At 44.3% G+C, this 15,986-nt stretch overlaps 1 protein-coding gene and 1 long non-coding RNA gene across 6 annotated transcripts in view; one reads left to right on the top strand and one right to left on the bottom strand.

The window, feature by feature from the left end:
• Positions 1–5,912: 5,912 nt before the first annotated feature.
• LOC147115159 (uncharacterized) lies at positions 5,913–11,483 on the bottom strand. The gene is made up of 2 exons (XR_015079066.1): positions 11,274–11,483; positions 5,913–6,596 (listed from the first exon to the last, which is right to left on the bottom strand). It is a non-coding gene; the product is annotated as an uncharacterized LOC147115159 (long non-coding RNA).
• A 72-nt stretch (positions 11,484–11,555) lies between these two features.
• The window catches only part of rnf19a (ring finger protein 19A, RBR E3 ubiquitin protein ligase), an 82,857-nt gene continuing 78,426 nt past the window's right edge, over positions 11,556–15,986 (top strand). For 2 of the 5 annotated variants that reach the window (XM_085993461.1, XM_085993457.1), the window contains exon 1: positions 11,556–11,645. The gene's annotated coding sequence lies outside the window, so the exon portion shown is untranslated. The other 3 variants (XM_085993459.1, XM_085993458.1, XM_085993460.1) reach the window with 3 other exon arrangements.

The following is a 15,986-nucleotide window of genomic DNA, read 5'->3' as shown; positions in this document are numbered from 1 at the left end:
AATTGACACTGAGCCAAAGAAGGAGATATTAGGACGGGTGATCAAAAGCTTGGTCAAAGAGGTAGGTTTTAAGGAACATCTTAAATGAGGAGAGAGAGGTAGGGGCAGAGAGGTTTAGAGAGGGAATTACTGAGCATAGAGCCTAGAAGGCTGAAGGCACAACTGCCAATGGTGGGGCAAAGGAAGTGGGAGGTGCACCAGAGGCTAAAGTTTGAGGAACACAGTGTTTTCTGAGGATTGTAGGGCTGGAGAAGATTAGAGATGGGATAAGTGAGGCTTTGGGGCGATTTGAACACAAGGATGAAGATGGTGTCACATTAAAGTGCTCTATGTTTAGGATGCTTACAAGATGATTACCTCAAAGGTACACCAATCCTTTTTGCTGATGTATGTAGTCATTGTTATTCTGATGATGATATACTCCATTATGCACCCTAAGTAGATCTGACACCCAACTGAAAAAAAAAAGAATGTCTGCCCTTTAAGATACTTTTGAGGGACAATCACGTGATTCTGCCCTTTCTTCGGGCCTCACCACAAACTCCGTTCCCTAGCCACCGATTCCATCTCACTCCCCGGCCACTGCCTGAGGCTGAACCAGACCGCTCGCAACCGTGGCATCTTATTTGACCCTGATCTGAGCTTCTGACCTCATATCCGCTCCACTGCCAAGATCACCTACTTCCACCTCCATAACATCGCTGGTCTCTGCCCCTGCCTCAGCTCTTCTGCTGCTGAAACCCTAATCCATACCTTTGTTACCTCTAGCCTTGACTATTCCAATGCTCTCCTGGCCAGCTTCCCATCTCCCTAAACTTGAGCTCATCCAAAACTCTGCTGCTCATATTCTAACTTGCACCAAGTCCCATTCACCCATCAACCTTGCGCTCACTGACCTACATTGGCTCCCGATCTGGCAACACCTCGATTTTAAAATTGTCATCCTTCTTTTCAAATCCCTCCATCTCCTTGCCCTTCCCTATCTCTGTAACCAACCCTACAAACCTCCAATATCTTTGCGCTCTTCCAAATCTGGCCTCTTGCGCATCCTCGATTTTCATCGCTCTACCAATGGCAGCTGTGCCTTCAGCCGCCTAGGCCCTAAGCTCTGGAATTCCCTCCCTAAATCTCTCTGCCTCTCTACCTCTCTCGCCTCCTTTAAAACGCTCCTTAAAACTTACCTCTTTGACCAAGCTTTTGGTCACCTGTCCTAATATCTCATGTGGCTCAGTGCCAAACTTTGTTTGATAACGCTCCTGTGAAGTGCCCTGGGGCATTTTACTATGTTAAAGGTGCTATATAAATGCAAGTTTTTGTTGTTCTCGCTATATAGAATCACCATCAGACAACTATCCTCTGTTTTTTCAAACCATTAGAGACATCAGCATTAGGTCAGGAAGTGACTTCAGGGGAACCCAATAGCTACACCCTGAAGGAGGTGGTAACTAAACTTTAATAAAGGAAGTGTTTATAATTAAACCAAGTAAAGGGAGTTTTGTGTTGTAAGCATGTACATAGACATGCCTACATCATTTGTATTTCTTCTTCAATTGGTGTCAGCTGTGGCTCAGTGATAGCACTCCAGTCTCTCAGTCAGGAGGTTGTGGGTTCAATAGTCCCACAACAGAGACCTAAGCACAAAATCTAGGCTGACACTCCAGCACAGTAGTGAGGGAGTGCTGCACTGTCGGAGGTGCTGTCTTTCAAATGACCATTCTGGCCAATATTTATCTCTCAACCAGCATCACTAAAAAAAAAATGATCTGGTCATTATCACATTGCTGTTTGTGGGACCTTGCTGTGCGCAAATTGGCTGCCGTGTTTCCTACATTTCAACAGTGACTACAGTTGAAAAGTACCTCATTGGCTGTAATGCTCTTTGGGATGTCCCGAGATCGTGAAAGGAGCTATATAAATGCAAGTCTTTCTTTCTTTATTGACACCACTTTTTAAAACAAAACTTACATTTAGCAGGAACTGATTGCTAATTTAACACCAGCAGTCTATTAATCTAGAAGGAAAATTATGGAACAGTACTTGGTAAACTAGTTAAGAATGTGGTGTATGATTATGAAATTTAAAGATAAATAATTTACATTTCTTCTTCAATTGTTATATTCCAACGACCATATCTAATCTATACCACAGTAGGAATTCTAGGAAATGGGTGGCAGCTATCAGATTGCATACAAAAGCAAAATACCGAGGGTGCTGGAAATCTGAAATAAAAACAGAAAATGCTGGGGATACTCAGCAGGTTGGGCATCATCTGTGGGGAGAGAAACAAAGTTAACATTTCAGGTCGATGACCTTTCGTCAGAACAGCTCATTACCACCCCGCTTGTGCCTTGCACCATCATCACTTTTTGTCATTTAATCTCTCCTGCCTTCCACCCAATCACAGACCTTGGCTTTTGTTCTTTCCTCCCCTCCCCCCTTTCCCCACCTCTGTATTTTCTTGAAACCTGTTACATCTCTAACATTTTCCAGTTCTGACGAAAGGCCATCGACCTGAAACGTTAACTCTGTTTCTCTCGCCACAGATGCTGCCTGACCTGCTGAGTATTTCCAGCATTTTCTGTTTCTATTACGTGTAGTTGCTTTGTTTACAACTGATAAGTGTAACTGGTGCAGATTAGATCAGGAAGTGCCTACTGCCATACTGGAATACCCTTTTAAAGACTCATATTCCTTAATTGGTGGTAATAATGGTAAAACAACTAATATTGGGGATAAAATTCCTCTTTTAATAAAAAACAGCTGACCCGTTGATAAACTTGAATTCTTACACATTCCGAATTTCATTCGCATGTCCTTAACTATGCAGGAAAAAAAAGCATTCTTCCATTTTTCATTAAGGATTTTATCACAAACAATCTGACAATTTGGTATTTTTAAAAGCAGAGTTAATATTTTGCAGAATAGTAGGGTCAGGATCACTGTTCCCCCTAATTTTTTGGGGGCGCGCGGTCCCTTTAACAGGCTGCGTGGCCCATACAAAATTTCGTGAAATCTCCCATTGAGCTGCCTGCGCGGGATCTCCAGACAGCTGCGTGGCCGCGCAGCTTAGCGGGAACGTTGGTCAGGATGGGTAGTGTGTGTAGATTGGACTGTGCACTCTTGCCCACCAGAAGCTTGTCCTATTTCTCAGGTTGCCCATGGGACAATGATAGAGACAAAAGGGACCGATATTTTGATGCTGGACACTTGTAGTGCTGATGAACGCCAACTTTATGCATTGTGGGGTGGTAAAGCTGAGGTCTGCTCAGCACCCATTTGCCTGGCCCGCTCTAATGTGCCCCTGAAATGCCTGTGATGCTCAAACCCTAGGCTCAGGTTGAGCTTGGTTTTTAAGTAAATGAGAGATCCGCCCTATGCTGCAGGTGAAGTAGCTGAGCAGTGCCTGTTTTGGATGGGAGCATAGGTGTCCCTTGCCTTCCGAAAGAGCCACCCATTTGTTTGCTGCTTCTCATCTTCAACCTCCAACAGCCATCTAGTGAAAGGGGTTCTTCTGCCCTAATCTGCTTATCATGGGGGAGAAAACGGTAACACTATAAGGGTAGCCAACAGTGCTTCTGTAGCAACTGGCACCCAGGATTCCAGCCACCTATCCCTGGGATTGCCTTATCAGCTTGAATAGGTTCAGATGGTTTCTGTTACTCCTGCTCATCTGGCAGAAATTAAACTAGCTGGGTTCAAGATGTCACAAGGCAACTTCTGCATAAATATTTTTTTCAAATACCCTCTGAGGGATACAAATTAAACTCAGTGTCAGCTGTGGCTCAGTTGGTAGCACCCTTGCCTCCGAGTCAGAAGGTTGTGGGTTCATAGTCCCACTCCAGGGACTTGAGCTCATAAAGCTAGGCTGACACTCCAGTGCAGTGCTGAGGGAGTGCTGCACTGTCAGAGGTGCTGTCTTTCGGATGAGATGTTAAACCGAGGTCCCATCTGCCCTCTCAGGTGGGCATAAAAGATCCCATGGCACTATTTCGAAGAAGAGCAGGGGAGTTATCCCTGGTGTCCTGGCCAATATTCATCCCTCAACCAACATAACAAAAACAGATCATCTGGTCATTATCACATTGCTGTTTGTGGGAGTTTGCTGTGCGCAGATTAGCTGCTGCATTTCCCACATTACAACAGTGACTCCATTTCAAAAGTACTTCATTGGCTGTAACGTGCTTCGAGACGTCCGGTGGTTGTGAAAGGCGCTATATAAATGCAAGTCTTTCTTTCTTTCATTGAAAGAAAAACAGCACGTCTTCAGTACTGCCAAGGGAATTATGCTTTGGCAGCTGATAACAGAGAACAATTGAAAGGGGACAAGATGCAGTACAGTTATTCCTAAGAAACGTTTGGCCTAAAAGATGGATGTGGATTTGGCTGCCACATAACAGTGACTACACTTCAAATGTAATGCTTTGGTTGTGAAGCACTTTGGATGTCCTGAAGATATAATAAAGTCTTGGAATGGTACATGAATTGTAATACCCACAAGAAAGAGAGGTATTCTACTGAGATACCAAGCAGTAGTCAGGCATTTCCTGACTAGTGGGGGGTCTTCTTCTTCTTGCTGTTCCCTTTGGGGAACTGTGTGAAGTTAGAACCATAGAATAGTACAGCACAGAAGGAGGTCATTCAGCCCATCGAGTCTGTGCCGGCTCTTTCGAAGAGCAATCCAGTTAGTCCCATTCTTTCCCCATATCCCTGCAATTTTTTCTCTTTCAAGTATTTCTCCACCTGTCTGACTGGCTCCTTCAATGGCCGTAACCATCTTTATACCAGCCGATAGCGTGGTTAGTCCTATACAACGGGAGGGTTTTATGGGCTCCCACAACCCATACGATGAGGGGAGGGGGGCCACCCACACCCACTGGATGCGAATATCCCACTGGATCCCCAGAATTCAAAGCCAGAGCTCCAACTCCACACAGTGGGACTGTCTGGAGTGGGGTTTGAACCCTGCACCTTCTGGCCCAGAGGTGGGAATGCTACCACTGTGCCAAAGGCTCACTCTCAGTGAAGGGTAAACCAGATAGGGAGTCCCACTTAATTTCTCTTACATGTCTCCTAAACAATAGCGCCATTGGTGATACATTCTAGAGTTGCCCTCTTGGAAGCAACAAGCTCAAGGTGGGGTGTCCAGTGTGGGAAATTAGTGCATGCCTTGATAGGGAATATGTCGCTAAAAAAAGGCAGGAGAAAAATTGCTAGTATATATGGAGTGTAGCCAGTGAAGATTAATTGTATTTTCCACCTTGGGAAAATAGGACTTAAGTTTTTCCAGTTAGACAGGAAAGTCAATTTTTCATTTACATATGCAAGACCTCATTTATTGCTCATGTCTGGTTGCCCTGAGAAGGTGCTCCTTGAACCACTGCACTCTTTGTGGTGATGGCACTCTCACGATGGTATTGGGAAGGCAATTCCAAGCTATTGACCCAGTGATAATGTAAGAAAAGCAATATATTCAATTCAGGATGGACTGTTACTCCAAGGCGGGAACTTGGAGATAAAAGTGTCCCCATGATATTGCTACCCGTCCTTCTTGGTTGTAGAAGTCACAGAGCTAGGAGGTGCTGTCAAAGCAAGCTTGGTGAATTGCTGCAGTGCATCCTGTACACAGGACATACTGCAGCCACAGAGTCAGTGTAGGAGGGAATGAATATCGAGTCCAGTGGCTCCAGTGAAGCAAAAACAATTGGCTGTGGCAGGGGCCTTGACTTTCTTTCTGATGTGTTCAGAAAGACTGATGAATTGGGACGTCTACCAGAGATATACTTTACAATTGCTCAGAAGTCAAATATGTCTCTTGCCTGATTGCATCAGGTGATTTTTAATACTTGCTGGGTAGTTTTGAAAAGAATTGAGGGATGATACGCTTATCAATTAATCCATAAAAAGCGATGAAATAGGATAGTAATGAAAAGGTTTTTATTAACTAAAGAACAGAGCATGCCTCTCGTGGACGACTGGTTCCAAGGAGGAAGTGGGTTGCCGAGCAGCCGCCTTTATACCAGGTCAAGTAGGCGGAGCCATGGGTGGAGCCAGCTGAGGCATGCATTGGTACACAGTGAGTAGCAAGAGGTAACAATGTGCAATAACGATACCAGTAGTGAACAACAATGAAAACGATAACAGTGGTTTACCACATTCACCCCTTGTTTAAAATGGAGTCCGGCGGGGTGAAGTGTACTAAAAGTTCGTGTAGGTAAGTCTATCAGGAGGCCTTGTATGCCATCCTGATCGTCGTAGCAGCGGCGGCGGAGGTGCAGTATCCAACGTCGAATCTGGTGTCTGAGTGGTCAACGAAGGGTCCTGGGGCTCCGGCATGCCGTCTACAGGGGTTGGGTTGGGAGAAGTGGTGGAGAATAACGGTGGTGATTCAGGGGCACCCGAGGGTGCGAGGTCTCGTATGGAGACCGTGTCCTCCCGCCCGTCTGGGTATGCCACGTAGGCATACTGGGGGTTGGCGTGTAGGAGGTTCACCCTCTCGACCAGGGGGGTCCGTTTTATGGGTCCTCGCGTGCCTCCGCAGTAGGACGGGCCCAGGAGAAGTCAGCCATGTCGGTAGCGAGGTTCCCGATGTGGACTTCCTGGGGAAAACGAACATTTGCTCATGAGGGGTGGCATTAGTGGCAGTACAAAGTAGTGACCGGATGGAGTGGAGCGCCGCAGGGAGGACCTCCTGCCAGCGAGAGTTTGGAAGGCCCTTAGATTTTAAGGCTAAGAGGACGGCCTTCCAAACCGTCGCGTTCTCTCTTTCCACCTGGCCGTTCTCCCGGGGGTTGTAGCTGGTGGTCCTGCTCGTAGCAATACCTCTCGCGAGCAGGTACTGACGAAGTTCGTCGCTCATGAAAGATGAGCCCCGGTCGCTATGTATATAGCTAGGGAACCCGAACAAGGCGAAGAGGTCATTCAGACATTTGATGACCGTGGTACTGGTCATGTCTGGGCAAGGGATGGCAAAAGGGAAACGGGAGTACTCATCAACTATGTTGAGGAAGTACACGTTGCGGTCAGAGGAAGGGAGAGGCCCCTTAAAGTCGATGCTCAAGCGCTCGAAGGGGCGAGTGGCTTTGATCAGGCGTGCTCTGTCTGGCCTATAAAAATGCGGTTTGCATTCGGCACAGATTTGGCAGTTCCTGGTCATAGTCCTGACCTCCTCGATGGAGTAGGGCAGGTTGCGGGCCTTAATGAAGTGGCAGAATCTGGTGACCCCGGGGTGGCAGAGGTCATTGTGGAGGGTCCGCAGTCTATCAACTTGCGCGTTGGCGCATGTACCTCGTGATAGAGCATCTGGGGGCTCATTGAGTTTCCCGGGCTGGTACAAGATATCGTAATTGTAGGTGGAGAGTTCAATTCTCCACCTCAAGATCTTGTCGTTCTTGATTTTGCCCCTCTGCTTATTATTGAACATAAAAGCAACTGAACGCTGGTCAGTGAGAAGGGTAAATCGTTTTCCGGCCAGGTAATGCCTCCAGTGTCGCACCACTTCCACAATAGCCTGGGCCTCCTTTTCGACAGAGGAGTGTCGAATCTCGGGGCCCTGGAGGGTCCTTGAGAAAAGGGCCACGGGTCTCCCCGCCTGGTTAAGGGTTGCAGCTAGGGCGAAGTCGGATGCATCGCTCTCCACTTGGAAAGGGATGGACTCATCCACTGCGTGCATTGTGGCCTTCGCAATATCACTCTTAATAAGAGTGAAGGCTGCACACGCCTCTGATGTCAGGGGGAAAGAGGTGGACTTGATGAGGGGTCTGGCTTTGTCCGCATAGTTGGGCACCCACTGAGGGATTTGATTGATTTACTGCTGGTTAGTTGTTCTTCATTTGTACTTTTGACTACTTCTGATTTGTTCATATTTAATCCTTTGGGATATATGTGATTCGTTCTCATTTAGTAAATTGAGATAATTGACTGGTAAGCTAACAGATAAGTAGTTTGAGCAAATCACTTTCTCCCCTACAGATGTGATGTTTCTGAAGTATGATGTTATAGATGTGCACTAGATTACAAGATAATTATGGACGAGGAATGCCATTTGACCAATTTAATTATACTTCCAGAGACATCCTAACGCCACCATCCCCCCTCCACCCCCACCATTGTAGCATGCAACTGTTTCTTAAATTATTCATAGAAACATAGAAGATAGGAGCAGGAGTAGGCCATTCGGCCCCTCGAGCCTGCTCCGCCATTCAATGAGATCATGGCTGATCATCCAAACTCAGTACCCTGTCCCTGCCTTCCATCCATATCCCTTGATCCCTCCCTTTAGCCTTAAGAAATATATCCAACTCCTTCTTGAATATATGGATATTCCAGGGTTTATGTCTGCATTACTCTATCAAGAAGTTTATTCTACTTGTTGATTCTTATTATAAGATCACCTCTAGGGTGCCTTGTTCCAGGCTGAAAAGCCTAATTTCTTAGCCTTTTATCATAACTCATACTCCAGACAATAGGGTTTGGCCTCGTGATTCATCTCTGCGCTCCCTCCTGTGCTTGAATGTCTCGTTTCTTGGCAACCAGAACCAGATGCAATATTCAAGGTGTGACCTGACTCGAGCACTGTAAAGTTTGACCATTACTTTCTCTGACCTTTATTGTAATGTTTTGGCTATGTAATTCAATGTTGATTGCTGCTCTGCATTGGTCAGACATGTCAAGTCTACGAAGACCCCGAGGTCTCATTAAGCGTCATCCACAGCTATTTCACCACCATTCATGGAATACGCCTGTCGTCTATTTTTTCTTCCTATCTGTACCACTTGACTTTGTCTGCGTTAAATTTCATCTGCGATTGTTCTGCCCACTTTCATATCTTGTCCAACTCATTCTGTAATTTCTGAGCTGTCTCTCCCACTGCTCCTCCAATTTAGTATCATCTGCAAATTTGACCACTTTGCACTGAGTTTCTGAATTGAAGTTTTTATGTAAAGTAAAAAGTATAGTTGTCCCAGCACTGAGCTGAGGCAACCCACTCAGCACCTCCCCCCCAACCCCATTCTGACATAACCCCTCTAATGAGTGCTTATTGTTTCCTACGCTTCAACAAGTTTCTTATCCATTCCTAGGGTTTATCCTGAATCCTCACAGCTTTGAGTTTAATTGATAGCCTTTTGTATGGAATTTTGTCAAAAGCCTTTTGGAAGCCACGGTACACAGGGCTTACCACAGTTCACTTGGTTTGTCACTTCCTCAAAGAAGTTAAAAATGTTGATCAGGCAAGATCTTCCCCTTCTGAATACATGCTGACTGCTGTTAACTAGGTTGTTGTTGTACAGATGATCCTCAAGTTTACTCCTGATAATAAATTCCATTTATACAGCACGGCAGATAAATGGGTCTGTAGTTGCCTGTATCCATTTTGTCACCCTTTTTGAACATGGGCACTACATTAGCTTGTTTCCAGTCTCATGGTACCTCCTCTGTGTCTAATGACTCCATTACAGTAATTGACAGTGCTTCATAAATTTCTTCCCGAGTCTCTTTCAGCACTCTGAGATAAATATCATTTATCACAATGGACTTATTTGTTTTGAGCCCATTTAGCCTGTCTAGGACTGCCATCTCATTTATAACAAAGTTATTGATTTTATTTGGCATATCTTTGTTTGGTGAATACTTGGTGGAAGTATTCATTCAGAATATTTACTATTTTGTGCTCAACTTCAGTTTCAAGCCCATCTTATGGGTTTTTACCTCTTCTCTGACTGCCCTCTTGCTGTTGTGGTACTGAAATATATTTTTACTGTTCGGCTTAGCCTTAGCTGTTATGTTTTTCCAGATTTCTCTTTACCTCTCTGATTACCTTTTTAACATTTATGCAATGTCTTGCATTCATCCCAGTAGCCCCCATCTCCTTTCTTTGTGCAGGATTTATACATGTCATTTTTTTCTCTTTATCTCAGTGTTAATTTAAAAAAAATCCATTTAGGGTAATGCTTACTTTGTCAGAACTTGATGGATTTAGGAATGTATTTATCTTGCATGCTCAGCAATATACCTTTAAAGGTGTTCTTGTATTCTACTGAACAATTGTTGTCAAACAATCTTCCCCAATTTATTGATTTTAGTTGTTTCCTCATTTCATTGAATTATGCCAGTTTAACATTATGGCTCCTGGCTGTAGCTATTTCTGATTCCCAGATCATGTTAAACTTTATTATTTTGTGATTGCTGAGCCCAAGGATTGCTACAACTTCCATTTCTTGGGTCATGAAAAGTACCAGATCAAATGGGCATTTCCTCTCATGGTTTCCTTGACATTAGGTCAAGAAGCAGTCATGCACTACATCTTCCAACTCTGACTCTAAACAACTTCTCCCATTTATAGTTGGTTGATTGAAGTCTCCCATTAAAATAACTTTCTGTTCTCACATATCCTTCCTCTCTCTTCATTGACACATTCTCCTCCTTCTTATGCTGAATGGTGTTCCATACCATAGCATATCCCCACTGTTGGCTTTAATTTGTTTTCAGCATTAGTGATCTCTACCCAGATTAGTTAATGTTATAACTTTGGGAAAGGAGTGTGCACCAAGAGAATTGAGGAGATAAACAAGTGGCTGGCAGTATGGCGTAAGAACAACAATGTTACTCTCAAAGAACTGGGAATCCTTCCAGAATAAAGAGGACTGGTACAGGAGAGATGGGTTACACTTAAACCAAGTAGGGACAAAGAGGCTTGTAAGGAACATTTAGACAATAGAAATTAATTTAAACCAGACAGATAAGGGCTGGAGGTGGGGCAGGGAGGAAATAGGATCTCAGATGTGACATACCCTATTTACAATTAGTTGACAATTATGAAACCAAATACAGCAGATAACGTCTCTTCAAAGTTTATCCAGCCCACCATGTATGCCCCTCATATTGATTATTATACTCAAAAATCCCTGCAAATTCCTACATTACAACAGTGACTACACTTCAAAAAAGTACTTAATTAACTTTGGGATGTTCCGAGGTCCTAAACGGCACTATATCAATGCAAGTTTTTTGTTTGCAAATGTCAGCAATCTAAAATAAAAAAAATACTGCTGGAAATGCAAAGTGAAACGACAGGTTAACATTTAAGGAGTAAACCCTTCAAATCTTCCACCTTCGTTCATCATACTTGTCCTAGTTTTAAAAAAAATGACTAATATTACTATGCGCGTTAATCTTGATAAAAATCAGGCCAGCTTCATTTATATATTTAAAAAATTGCCGTCTATGCCGCTGCCAAGATTTCCCCTCCCCTGCTTTTACAGCTTCGGATTCCTTACCGATGAGCAAAACCCAGACGGATCACGTTCGGTCGGGAACGTCTTTTCTCGAACTGTGCGTGAGCGACACCTATGCAAATGTGGCAGCTGGCTGGGACAACGCTCCTCGTTCCGAGCAAGGGCTCGGGTGGGCGTTGCCGCGGCTTCTTGGAACGTTGTGCCGGCAGACAAGCCGACGTCACGTGTGGCCAGTCGCAGGGTGCGGCAGTGACGCGGCGAGGCGAGCGCATGCGTCAGGAGGCGGGGCGGGGCGGAGTGGCGTGGAGTGGGCGGGGCCGGAGTGCGGGCTCTCGGGCGGGGGGGAAGGGGTCGATTCCATGGACCTGGCGAGTCGGCGGCTAGTCTCCGAGTGGCGGCGGAGGGTGACAGTTGGTGAGTGCGGGGAATCGAGTGTAGGTTGGTGAAAGAGGGAGGAAAGGGATTTGAGGTGGCGGCGAGGAGAAATCTCCGTGTCGGGGCCTGAGGTGAGCTTCGTGGCCTGTTGTCTTGGGTTTGAGCCCGTCTCTTTCTCTGCCTCGCCGGCCTCTCTCTCTCTCTGTCTCGCCGGCCTGGGGTGAACTTGCGTTTCTTGGTGTTTGGCTCATTACAACCCGGGCCCGAGAGAGAGAATTCAGCCCCGCTCGGGTGCAACCCCTCTCGCTTCCCCCCCGACCCCGGGCACTGGACTCAAGCTGCAGCCTCCAGATCTTCCTTTTCTCTTCTCTCTACTGCCTGCTCTTGCATTGCTCTTAACAATAGGTAAAGTAAAAACAGATGTTGTAAGGAATCAATCATGGACTATTAACTGGAGTGTTTTTTTTTGTTTTGTTAATGAACTCTTTTTTGGGTCGAAGGTGCTTACTTTCCCAATGTTTGCAGCGCCTGAAACACAAGATCAGTTGCTTTTTTCCCCCCTTGTCTTCAGAAAAAAGTCTTGGGAACAAAACTAGAAACTGCATAGGTCGAAGTTCGGGCAGGATGTTTACATTTTCCACCAATGATCTGTTGCTTTTGGCAAACCGTAAATGTCTTTCGAATCACATGATTTAAAAGATTTGAGTTCAACGTGTCGTGGGAGTGCGATTTATTTGTGTTAAATAACATGTAGCATGTTAGACTGTTGCAACGATTCTGAAGCTCATGGTTTAGAAGGGAAAAGTACACTTGGCCTATTGTAAAGTCAGAAAGTGTGATTTATTTTTCTAAGTTTGCTATCTGCATTAAAATTAGTTTTACTTTATTAAAGTAGATATGCATAGCTTGCTGAATATGACGCAGAAAACTATTTTTTACTTTGAAAGCTTATCTTTTTTGGCTGGCTTTCATACCACTTCCATCCATCATTCCACTTCCAAGTAGTCTCATTGCAACGCAAATTTCATCAGTGATGTGCATTTGCATGTTGTATACTGCATTTTTGGCATTGGGTCTATGCCCAAAGGGATGTAGCACTGGCGCTAAAAGCAAGTGACTGCAGGTCTAAGGGCCCTGGCAGTGAGTTGCGAAGTATTAGTTTTTTGTGGGTGGTGGCTGGGTGAGGATCTGTGTTTGATTCTAGAAGAGGGAGGAAGAGTTTGTCTAATAACTAATCCAGATGTCTGGAATGGATATGTCAAACTTCCTATTGTACTTCTCCAAGCTGTTTTTTTAAGGTGGCTGAGTTTTTGTGCAAAGTGTAGACTCGCCAAATTGTTATCCTTTTTTGAATTGAGCAATGTTTTCCAGATTGACACGGATTTTTTCTTCCTCTTCCTGTCGAGATGAATTTTTCTGGCGACCAGTCTATGTAACAAAAAGCATTTATTTTTGTTAGTTTTCAGATAAGATACAAAAAAAGGCATCGCACAGCAAAGTCAAATATAGTATCCTTCGGTTGACGCAAAATATTGTAAAAAGAAAAGCTTAGCTCGGTGCATTCAATATAATGCCAGCTACTATGATGAGATGTGATGTAGAAATAGAATCTTACAGCACAGAAGGTCGCCATTCGGCCCCTCGTGCCTGTGCGGGCTCTTAGAAAGAGCAGTCGTGCTTAGTCCCACCCCCCTGCTTTTTGTCCGTACCCCTGTAAGTTCCTCATCCTCAAGTACCTGTCCCAACTCCTTTTTTAAAATTATTTATGGAATCAGCTTCCACCACCTTTTCAGGTAGAGTGTTCCAGATCCTGACAACACTCTGTGAGTGAAAAAAATTCTCCTCATCTCCCCTCTCGACCTTTTGCCAATGATTTTAAATCTACCTCTGGTTATTGACCCACTCACCAGAGGGAGTAGTTTTTTTCTATCTAGCCTATCAAAACCTCTCATCATCTTGGAAAAACTCTTATAGGTCACCTCTTAACCATCTCTGTTCGAAGGAGAACAGTGTTAACAGGCATCAAATTCAATACCTTGTGTGGACATTGCTAGACCATTTACAGGTTCCCTCTTTTCAAATGCATGCTTGCGGCCCCAAGATACTTGAGAAAAGGCCCCCAAGGGTTATTAGACAGCATTGTATGATTTAAAAAAAAAAAAGTTGTAATACTTCAGTGAGCATATTTGCCATTTGGCTACTATTGAGCCGTTTCAGGCCAGGGAGGTCTCCCGGTTTGACATCAGCCTTTCTGAATCTATTTAATGACAGTGGAGGCATTAAAATTGGCCTAATTGCTTGAAGTAATGGAGGAAAAATTATTCCTTGGTCCTAATTCTGGTCATGATTGCTTTCCGGTGATAGCAGGAAATGCAACGGTGAGGGCAGAATTGGACTTAGCCGAGGTGGCCCTGTACAGTTAAATATCCTGTTGGACAATCATTTTCAGGCTTATACATGAGGGAGGGTTGTAGTATTGCATGGCTCGCATGCCTATGAAACCATACTCCAGTATGCGTTGCCAACTTCGAGAGGAGCAGGAAGGTGAGAAGATTGGAAGGAAGGAAGGAAAGAAAGACTAAAGCAAAAATGTGAATTAAATAAATGAAGGAGGAAAAAAGGGGACAGAGTGGGCTAAGATAGCACGACAGGTTACAGCAACGTACTGATTTTATATTTCCCTGTAACTTTGTAACTGGGAGTAACAAAGTTGTGAATAAAGTAGGTAACACTGAGCAAGGTAACATGAATCTGGTATTTAATATTTAAATGTAATTTTTTAAAGTAATTTTTCTAGCATGACCTGTGAATTATCCAATATCAGTTCCGGTTCTAGCACCACGAAGGGCAGAAAAATGCATGTCCATGCAAGGCAGTTGGGTGTGTTCCCTGCCCTGAAGTTATGTTTCCATAATTATACTAGGTTCTGTGCATGACAGATTTATAGTTGAGAATGATGGGGTGAGACTGACGTGCTTCAAGTATCTGTGTCCTTTTGTGCTGTGGTCCATAAACTGCAGTGTTTGTTAGCTGCCTTATACATTTGGCAGGTGAGAGTTCACAGTATTACAGTAGCACCATTGATGGTACAAATATTTTAGCACCTCTGTAATGTCTGTAAAACTTTACACCAGTCTGCCAAAAGCCTTTAGCAACAGTCGCAAGGAAGTCAAGCTGGTTGCGACGGGTAACTATCTTGTTTCAATCAGTTCTAGAAAAAGTTGAAACCAGGTAATTAGTCAGCTCTCGCTGTACGGATGTGATTTGTTCACTTCATCTGTAGTTGAGAAACTGTTGTGAGTAATGGAGATGTTTCAGCATCTTCTCAGATGGGCAAATAGCATGGCAGTTGGTGGCAAGGAGGGAGGTTAATGAAAGAGGTGTATTCTTATGGCCTCTTTGGAGGTGGAATAGGAAATAATGCAGTTTTTTCTGTACTGAAGGCTGTAAGAACATAAGAAATAGGAGCCGGCGTATGCCCCATCGAGCCTGTTCCGCCATTCAATATAATCAGGGCTGAATTTCTACATCAACTCCACTTTCCCACCCTATCCCCATATCCCTTGATTCCCTTAGTGCCCAACATTCTATTGATCTCGGTCTTGAATGTACTCATCGACTGACTATCCACAGCCCTCTGGGGTAGAGAATTCCAAAGATTTACAACCCTTTGAGTGAAGAAATTTCTCCTCATCCAAACTGGGGAAACAGCCTCTCAGTATCTACCCTGTCAAGCCCTCTAAGAATTCTGTATGTTTCAATGAGCTCACCTCTCATTCTGCTAAACTCCAGCGAGTATAGGCCCATTCTAAATCTATCCTCCTAGGACAGCCCTCTCATCCCAGGAATCAATCTGGTGAACCTTCGTTGCACCCCCTCTAAGGCAAGTATATCCTTCCTTAGGTACGGAGACCGAAACTGTGCACAGTACTCCAGGTGTGGACTCGTCAAAACCCTATATAATTGCAGCAAGACTCTTTTATGCCAACCCCCTTGCAATAAAGGCTAACATACCATTTGCCATCCAAATTTTGCTGTACCTGCATGTTAACTTTCTGTGATTCGTGTACAAGAACACCCAAATCCCTCTGCCAACATTTATTAGTCTCTCACCTTTTAAAAAATATTCTGCTTTTCTATTCTTCCTATGAAAGTGGATAATTTCACACTTCCCTACATTATATTTCATCTCCCACCTTCTTGCCCAATCACTTAACCTGTCTATATCCATTTGCATCCTCCTTACAGCTTACTTTCCCACCTAGCATTGTATCATCAGCAAACTTGGATGTATTACACTCCGGCCCCTTCATCTAATTCATTAGCATAGATTGTAAATAACTGAGGCCCAAGCACTGATCCTTGCGGCACCCCACTAGT

The sequence above is a fragment of the Somniosus microcephalus genome, chromosome 7 (assembly GCF_052327205.1).
Source record: "Somniosus microcephalus isolate GS21.2 chromosome 7, FLI_Smic_1.0, whole genome shotgun sequence".
Taxonomy (NCBI): domain Eukaryota; kingdom Metazoa; phylum Chordata; class Chondrichthyes; order Squaliformes; family Somniosidae; genus Somniosus; species Somniosus microcephalus.
The sequence above is the reverse complement of the archived record's forward strand: the minus strand, read 5'-3'. Positions and strand labels throughout refer to the sequence as shown.